The sequence below is a fragment of the Elephantulus edwardii genome, unplaced genomic scaffold (genome assembly GCF_000299155.1).
Source record: "Elephantulus edwardii isolate Elephantulus edwardi_28Jun2011 unplaced genomic scaffold, EleEdw1.0 scaffold00116, whole genome shotgun sequence".
NCBI lineage: Eukaryota > Metazoa > Chordata > Mammalia > Macroscelidea > Macroscelididae > Elephantulus > Elephantulus edwardii.
In genome coordinates, this window is record NW_006399866.1 from 505,964 (window position 1) to 514,276 (window position 8,313).

Below are 8,313 nucleotides of genomic sequence, written 5' to 3' on the forward strand. Positions count from 1 at the left end.
ATCTTTCCAAGCCTGATGTCCTTTTCCAAGGATTGGTCCCTCCCTAACAACAACCCAAAGGATGAGAAACAAAGCTGCACTATTCTTGTCTCCAAGGAGCACCTGGGCTGCACTTTCTCCAAGACATATTTGTTTGTAATTTTGGAAGTTCAGGGGATATTCAGCACTCTTCTCCAATCCATAGTTCAAAGGCATTGATCATCCAACTTTCTCAGCTGGTGAGTGTATCTGCATCTGCCGCTATCATTCCAAGCCTCTTGAAAAGTAAGTAATTGAAAAGATTATCAATTGAAAGTTTGGATCAGGTACACCTTCATCTTCAAACTGACATCAATGCTTTTTGGCACGTTGGAGAGGTTCCTGACAGCAGACGCTCCCAGTGCAACATGTCCTTGGATTTCTACCTCGTCTCCATCTTTCACAATGTTGCCTATTGGTTGTAGTTCTCAGAACCACGCAAATGTGTCACAGCGGCCCCAGACAGTCCATGAACAGTAACAGAGACCCCGTCACCAGGCAGGGAATCACAGTCAGTGACACAGACTCCCTGTCTCTCCTCTGGGAGCTTGATCCACTGAGGACACAAAGAACATGGAAGTGATTGCAAAGATGGCAAAGATGCTGCCGATCGCCACGCCTTCACTCACTCATTGCTGTCAAGTCAGAACTGATAGCTGACCCTCCAACAGATTTTCAGAGGCTGTAAATTGCATGGGAGGAGATTGTCCATCTTCCCCCTGCAGATCTGCTGGTGGGTTCGAACAGCCTGAGAGGTGCTACCATTTGGGTAGCACCACAGTCCCTGTACCCACTAGGCCACCAGAGACCTCTCTGCAGGATCATAGAACCTGCATCTGGTCTACAAGTTGTGAAGCGTTCCTCCCAGGGAGGGGGCAGACCTTTCCTGTGTGAAGACTGAGTGAAATCCATGTGGCTGTGTAGGGGCAACGAGGAGGAAGGAGAGACCACAAGGCCAGAAGAAACCTTGTGACTGAGCTGGCTGCTGGAGGACTCGTGTCTGAGGCAGCTGTCTCTGCTGCCTCCTGAACAACCTGGGCGAATGAGATGGAAGTCAGCAGGGGTTCGTGCTCTCTGGCCACAGTGGACCAGCCCCATGGCCTCCACTGGATAATGCTCCGCCATAACTCAATGTGCCTCCACAAGGATTCAAAGACTCTGAAGCCCGTGCTCTGTCCTACGGGGTCACTATGAGGTGGTGAATTAGCCACAACTCTCTGTGTGACCCTGAGAAGTTGCTTCACCTTCATTGGCCTCGGGTTTCTGCCTGTTGTTGTTGTTGTGTGCCGTGGAGTTGAAGCTGACTCATGGCTCACCCTCCAGCAGGTTTTCACAGGCAGCAAATCACAGAAGAGGAGACTGCCCAATATGGGATAATTGTGTTTACTACCAAAGAGATTGCTGAGAGGCTCAATGAAACAATGTTTGCAAAATGCTGAGCAAGGTCATTGGCACTTGGGCAAAGCTTTCAACTCGATGGGTTAGGAACTGTTACTGTCTGAATGACGAGGTCAGAGTGTCCCTCTTAAAAGAACTATTTAATGGGGTGAAGCCACAGCCCGGGAGTTCTCCTTCCTTACAGACCTCTGAGTCAGTCCAGCTGTGAGGAATCCGGCTGAGCCCATCTTCCTTTTCTTCTAGAGGGTTCCATTCAGAAGACATGGTCCCAGACCACTGCTTCTTGGGTGTAGACATGGAGACACTGGCTGAACACTGATTCTAGCTATGGTGAGCCATTTGGATACAGAAGCAGATGAAGAGCGAGGCATGATTCATGGATATTGGACAGCATATGACCGCTATGTGCTTTAGCTTACTGGCACCACAGAGTCAGACCTTGTGTTCTCATTCCCATCTTACAGATGAGGAAATTGAGGCTCAGAGAGATAAGAATACTCAGTAAGGAAATGAAAGTTAGGGGAGGTCTCACTCAAAGCACCTCGTGAGGTGAGGCACTCGGACCTCTGCACTCAGATCCCCCAGACCACAGAGGTCTGGACGTGCTCATTCACCTCTCCACGAGGGCATTCACCCCACTCTTCCTGGGTGGGGTCCATGTCCTGGGCTGGCCTCAGAAAGGGCAGAGGAGCCCAGCCCAGCTCAGACAGTGACTATTAATAACTAGCAGCCTGTGTCAGCATCTTGGGCTAGCAGGGAATGCTGGCAAATTCTGAGGTCCACAGTGGGCTCCATGCTGGGGAGAGTACTGGTGGAATACAATTTGCCTCTGGACCGGGAGTGATTGAGTTCTGATGTCTTAGTTACCCAGTGCTGCTATAACAGAAAAACCACAAGTGGGTGGCTTTAACAAACAGAGATTTATTTTCTCACAGTTTTGGGGGTTAGAAGTCTGAATGCAGAGCCCCAGCTCTAGGGACATCTCCTTATTCCTTTGTTCCCTGGTGACTGTCTTGTGATGTGGCATCTGCTTTGCAGGTCTCGGCTTCTCTATGTTTAACCTGCTGTTGCGATTGGCTTAAAACACCCTATACTAAAGGGCACTCTCTGGTGGCCCAGTCCATAGGAAGTTTAGGGAGTTGTTCTATCAACCTCAACATTGCGCCTCTCTGGCAGTTCAAATCCACCAGCAGCTCCATGGGAAAAGGGTGGAAAATCTCCTCTCACGCCATTTATAGCCTTGGAAATCTGCTGGACAGTCAGCTGAGTTGGTTCTGACTTGAAGACAGTAAGTAAGCAAATAACATTGACAAGACCTACACACTTAACAAAGAAAACCCATTCTTCAGTGAGATTATAACAATGAATATTACAACATAATTTTAGAAGACATAATTCAGGCCATAACACTTGGGCTTTGGATAAAACAACCCTTGGTTCAAACCCTGACTCAAAAACCTCTAGTTAAGTGGCCGTGGCTTTTCAGTTCCCAGAGGACTGTGAGAGGGATTATGATAAGGATATGCTCAAACATGGTGGCTCTGGTGGCCTCTCCTGTGACCTTCCGTCTTGTTCTTCCTCTAGAAGGGTGTGTGATGTGATCTGTATCTTCAAGGTGGCTGAGAAGCAAACATTCATCCCCTAACCCATAAACCTTTTGAACACTCAAATGAATTAATTCATTCATTATTTAATCAATGCTTTCATCAATCTCCTGTAGCTGAATAGATGGAACACACCCTCAAGAAATAATTAGCCAGTGTTGTACAACAATGTAATTGTAACAATAACCTTTGCTTTACTATCAAAGTGCTGCATGCTTACTGTGATAAACAAAACAGAAGTTGTTATTGTTGGGTATGGTCAGGTTGATGGTCACTCATAGTGACCCTGTGAACCACAGAGCTGAGCCCTGCCCTGTCCTACATACAGCATCCTCAATACCTCTATCATGTTCAAGTCCACCGTGGCGCTCACTGTGTCAGGCCACCTCTTTGAGGGTCTTCCTGTCTTTTGCTGACCTTTTCTCAGCATGATGTCTTTCTCTAAGGATTGGTTCCTACTGAAAATAAGCCCAAAGTAATCGAGATGAATACAGATGAAGCAGTTGTAATCCCACCAATCTGAGATGACCATTATTGAAAGGAGGATGATTGGGATAGAAAAAGGTCACACACAAGGTCTTGTTTTCATTTATGGAAGTATTTTACAACCATCAAGTATTCCTGACTTTGAATCATGCACGATTTTGAATCCTTGCTCTATTCTGACTACTGCTTCCTGGTCTGTATAGGTTTCACATGAACACAATCAGGTGTTCTGAGATTCTCATTCTTCTCAAGCCACAATTTGTTGTGATCCATGCTGTCAAATATCTTTACGTAGGCAATGAAACACAGGCATTCCTTTGGTGCTCTGCTTTTAGCCAAGACCCATCTAACATTGACAATGATGTCTGTAGTGCCACAGCATCTTCTAAACTCAGTTCGCATTTCTGGTAATTCTTTGTTTATGTACTATTCAAGATGTTTTTGGATAATCTTCAGCAGGATTTTGCTTGTGTGTGTGGTATTAGTGATATTGTTTAAAATTTTTTCACTCTGTCAGAAAGTGTAATTATAACAATAAACTTTTCCTTAACATCAAAGTGCTGCATGAATGGGAACAAATAAGGATCTCTTCTAGCCAGATGGCCAAGCAGTTGTCCTCCAGATTTCCAACTTGGTGAGCATGTCCAGGGCATCATGTGCCTGTTGAAATATGTCAATTGGTATTCCATCAACTCCTGGGGCCTTGTTTTTTGCCAATTTCTGCATCTGGTATGCATCCTGTCTCCGTATCTTTTTAATCTATATGCAGAGCAGATCATTTGGAAGACTGGAATTTAGGAGGAGGAATTTGGTATTGGGATTGGAGGAAGACTTTTACCATAGACCTACTTTATGTAGGTGACACAACTTTGCTCGCTGACAAGGACTATAGTCTTCAATTTGGATTGAAACTCAACATCAAGAAGACAAAAGACAATCACCACTGGGCCAATTGGCCGCATCATGATAGATGAGAAAAGATTGAGGTTGTTAACAATTTCAGCTTGCTTGGCTCCATAATCAACACTCTTGGTAACAACAGTCAGGAAATCAAAAAACGAATTGCTCTGGGGAAAGCTGCTATCAGGGATCTCTCCAAAGTGCTAAGGAAGAACGATGTCAGTCTGGAGACTAAGGTGCACCTGATTGAGGCCCTGGTCTTGCTTTGCATCAGAGAACTGGATAATGGCTATAGTTGACAGAAGAAGTATTGATGCCTTTGCATTATGGTGCTGGAGAAGAATGTTTAACATACGACTGACTGTCAAGAGAACAAAACAGGTTTATCCTGGAGAGGGTGAAATCAGGTTGCTCCTTGGAGGCAAGGATTTTGAAGTTCTGTCTCACCTACTTTGGGCATGTGGCCTGGAGGGACTAGTCCTTGGAGAGGGACATTATGCTTGGAAGGGTGAAGGGACAGCATAGGAGAGGAAGACCCCGGACGAGATGGATTGACACAATAACTGTGGTAATGGAGGTAGGTGTGCTGGAGACAGTTAGACTGGCTCCAAGAGAGGGCAAGGTTCAGAGCTATTGTACATAGAGTTGCTATGAGTCACAGGTGACTTATTCATGTAACAACAACAAGAAAAAGAAGTATTATTCACAAAATTAGAAAAGAAAAAATATTAAAAAAAGTGAAAATAAAAAAATTAGAAAAGAATATATGTACTCCATGTATGTACATAATAAGTTTTAAGATAGGATCCTACTAATGCCCTTTGAGTAATGCTGGTGGTTCAATGTATTATGTGTTTGAATCTCCAGATACTCCTTGGGGTAAAAATGGGCAGTTTCCTCCTCTAAAGATTTACAGCCTTGGCAACCTGATGGAGGATCATGATGATGGAACAGACTTGACATTAGTGTTGTCCTTTAAAAAAGCCAACAACACACTGACTCCTTTCATTTAACAATATATACCTGGGCATGTTGCCATGACAATTTCAGCATTTTAGCATATGCATGGACCTCAATTAATGTCTAATCCTCCTTCTTCTGTGATTCCTTGGGTTTTTGAAGGCTTATTACTTCAGCAGTGAATGCTTGGTTCTGCTTCTTAGTCTAGAAGTTCCGCTGAAACCTGTCTATCATGCATGATCCTGCTGGTATTTGATATCCTGGTGGTATAGCTTCTAGCACTAAAGCAAGGTGTGTGTCACCACCATACATCAGACTGACAGATGAATGATAGACACGAGTGCTGGACATCCCATAGACTGCCAAAAGAACAAATAAGCCTGTCTCAGAGGAAATATTGTTGTTAGTGGACAGAAAGTTATGCTACTAAACCCACGGTGGGTGATTTTAATCTGTGGCACTCAGGCCTGGTTCAAATCATTTTTCTGTCAAACATTCTTCTAGGTGGTATAACACTGGTCTGTGCATTGCTGTACAGAGGTAATTCATGGTTGCTGTGATGCTAAACACTGGGACACTGATGTGCCAAATGTGATAATGTTTAGCCATGGTGGACAGTGTTCGGTGGAGCTTCCTGATTAAAACAAGCTTGGAAGCAGGAGTGGCATCCACTTGTGAAATGGCTTGCCTCTGGAAACTCTATGAACAGTACTCAGGTCTTTTGTCCATAGGGTCGCTATGAGTCGTCTATGACTCGATAGCACCTAACAACAACAGAGGAAATGTAACCAAGGTGCTCCTTAGAGGCAAGGATGGTGAAACTTTATCTTACATACTTTGGGCAAGTTGTCAGAAGGAACTAGTACTCGAAAAAAAACATGATGCTGGGCAAGGTGGAGCATTAGAGGAAGAGAGGAAAACCATCAACAAGAACGATTGCCACTGTGACACTTTGTAACAATGGGCTTGGGCTTAATAAGATGATGAGTTTCTACGAAGATGGTGCCAAAAGCGAAGAAGGAAGCCTCTGCTCCTACCAAAACTGAAGCCAAAGCAAAGGCATTAAAGGCCATGAAGGCGGTCCTGAAGGAAAACCACAGAAGATCTGCATGTCACCCACCTTCTGGAGGCCTAAGACACCGACACTCCGAAGGCAGCCCAAATACTCCAGGAAGAGCACCCCCAGGAGAAACAAGCTTGACCACTATGCCATCATCAAGTTTCCCCTGACCACTGAGTCAGCCATGAAGAAGATAGAAGATAGCAACACACTTGTGTTCATTGTCGATGTTAAGGCCAATAAGCACCAAATTAAACAAGCTGTAAAGAAGCTCTATGACATTGATGAGGCTAAGGTCAACACCTTGATGAGGCCTGATGGAGAGAAGAAGGCCTATGTTCAACTTGCTCCTGACTATGATGCTTTGGATGTTGCCAACAAAATTGGGATCATCTAAACTGAGTCCAGCTGGCTAATTCTAAATACAAAATTTTTACGCACACACACACACACACACACACACACACACACACACAGAGAGAGAGAGAGAGAGAGAGAGACCATGTGGATGATGCAGGGTAGTGTGAGGTCCAGATCTATTGTTCATAGAGTTATGAGTCAGAGCTGACTCTGTGGCACCTCATCACAACAACAATCCCTCATTATTGGATATTTAGACTGTGTCTGTCTTGTATCTTTTCAAAACTATTCTGGACTGGCCTTCTTACACACACTTTCCTGTGCATTAAAACAGAATACAAATAGGCAACTAACACGGTAACTGCCAACAAAATTGTGCATGTGGTTTTTCTACGAAGATGGCGCCGAAAGCGAAGAAGGAAGCCCCTGCCCCTCCCAAAACTGAAGCCAAAGCAAAGGCATTGAAGGCCAAGAAGGCAGTCCTGAAGGGCGTCCACAGCCAAAAAAAAAAAAAAGAAGATCCGCATGTTACCCACGTTCCGGCGGCCTAAGACGCTGAGACTCCGACGGCAGCCCAAATACCCCCGGAAGAGCGCTCCCAGGAGAAACAAGCTTGACCACTATGCCATCATCAAATTTCCCCTGACCACTGAGTCAGCTATGAAAAAGATAGAAGATAACAACACACTTGTGTTCATTGTGGATGTCAACACCTTGATGAGGCCTGATGGAGAGAAGAAGGCCTATGTTCGACTTGCTCCTGATTATGATGCTTTGGATGTTACCAACAAAATTGGAATCATCTAAACTGAGTCCAGTGGGCTAATTCTAAATGTAATACATTTTTCTCACCATAAAAAAAATGAAAAAAAAATTGTGCATGTGAATGCAGCTGCTTGAGATGTGATGGGCTAACCTGAGCCACTGATGGCAGGGCTCCAATGTAGGAGAGCACAAAGAGCTACAGACCCAGAGAACTGGGAATGGGAAGTCCAACCATCATCATTCCAGTTGTCACATCACCGATGAGGCCACATAGCTGGTCGGGACCACAGTTGGTTCTGGCCTCTGAGCCTATCTTTCAGGACATGTGGGTTTTTTTTAGCTTTTCTGTCCCCTGACAACTTGACTTCATCTGTCTCTCACACACTCACATACTCACTCACTCATTGACTGTCTTGTGGTCTGCTACGTGAGGACCTCATAAGTGCAAAGGTGACTCTACAGTAGTGACTCTTCCACACACTTTAGTGTTCCCAAAGTGTAGGGGGGTATTGTCCCCCCTGGTCTGTATTCCACCCCTATTCCTGTTGGTTAAGAGGTTAGGCTTAAGGACTAGTCTGGGTCCATAGCTCTCAGCGCACAGCCAGGATTCAAGTGCAGTGCTGTCTAATACCATTCATTGCCTTTAACCTTGAGACTAACTTGAGCAGGAAAGGTTTTCTAGCAGCTCCTTGGCAGTCCAAGCAGCACTTGTACAGTACAGGCATCTGTCATTTTAAAGTGTTTCAGATAGATTTACCAAGC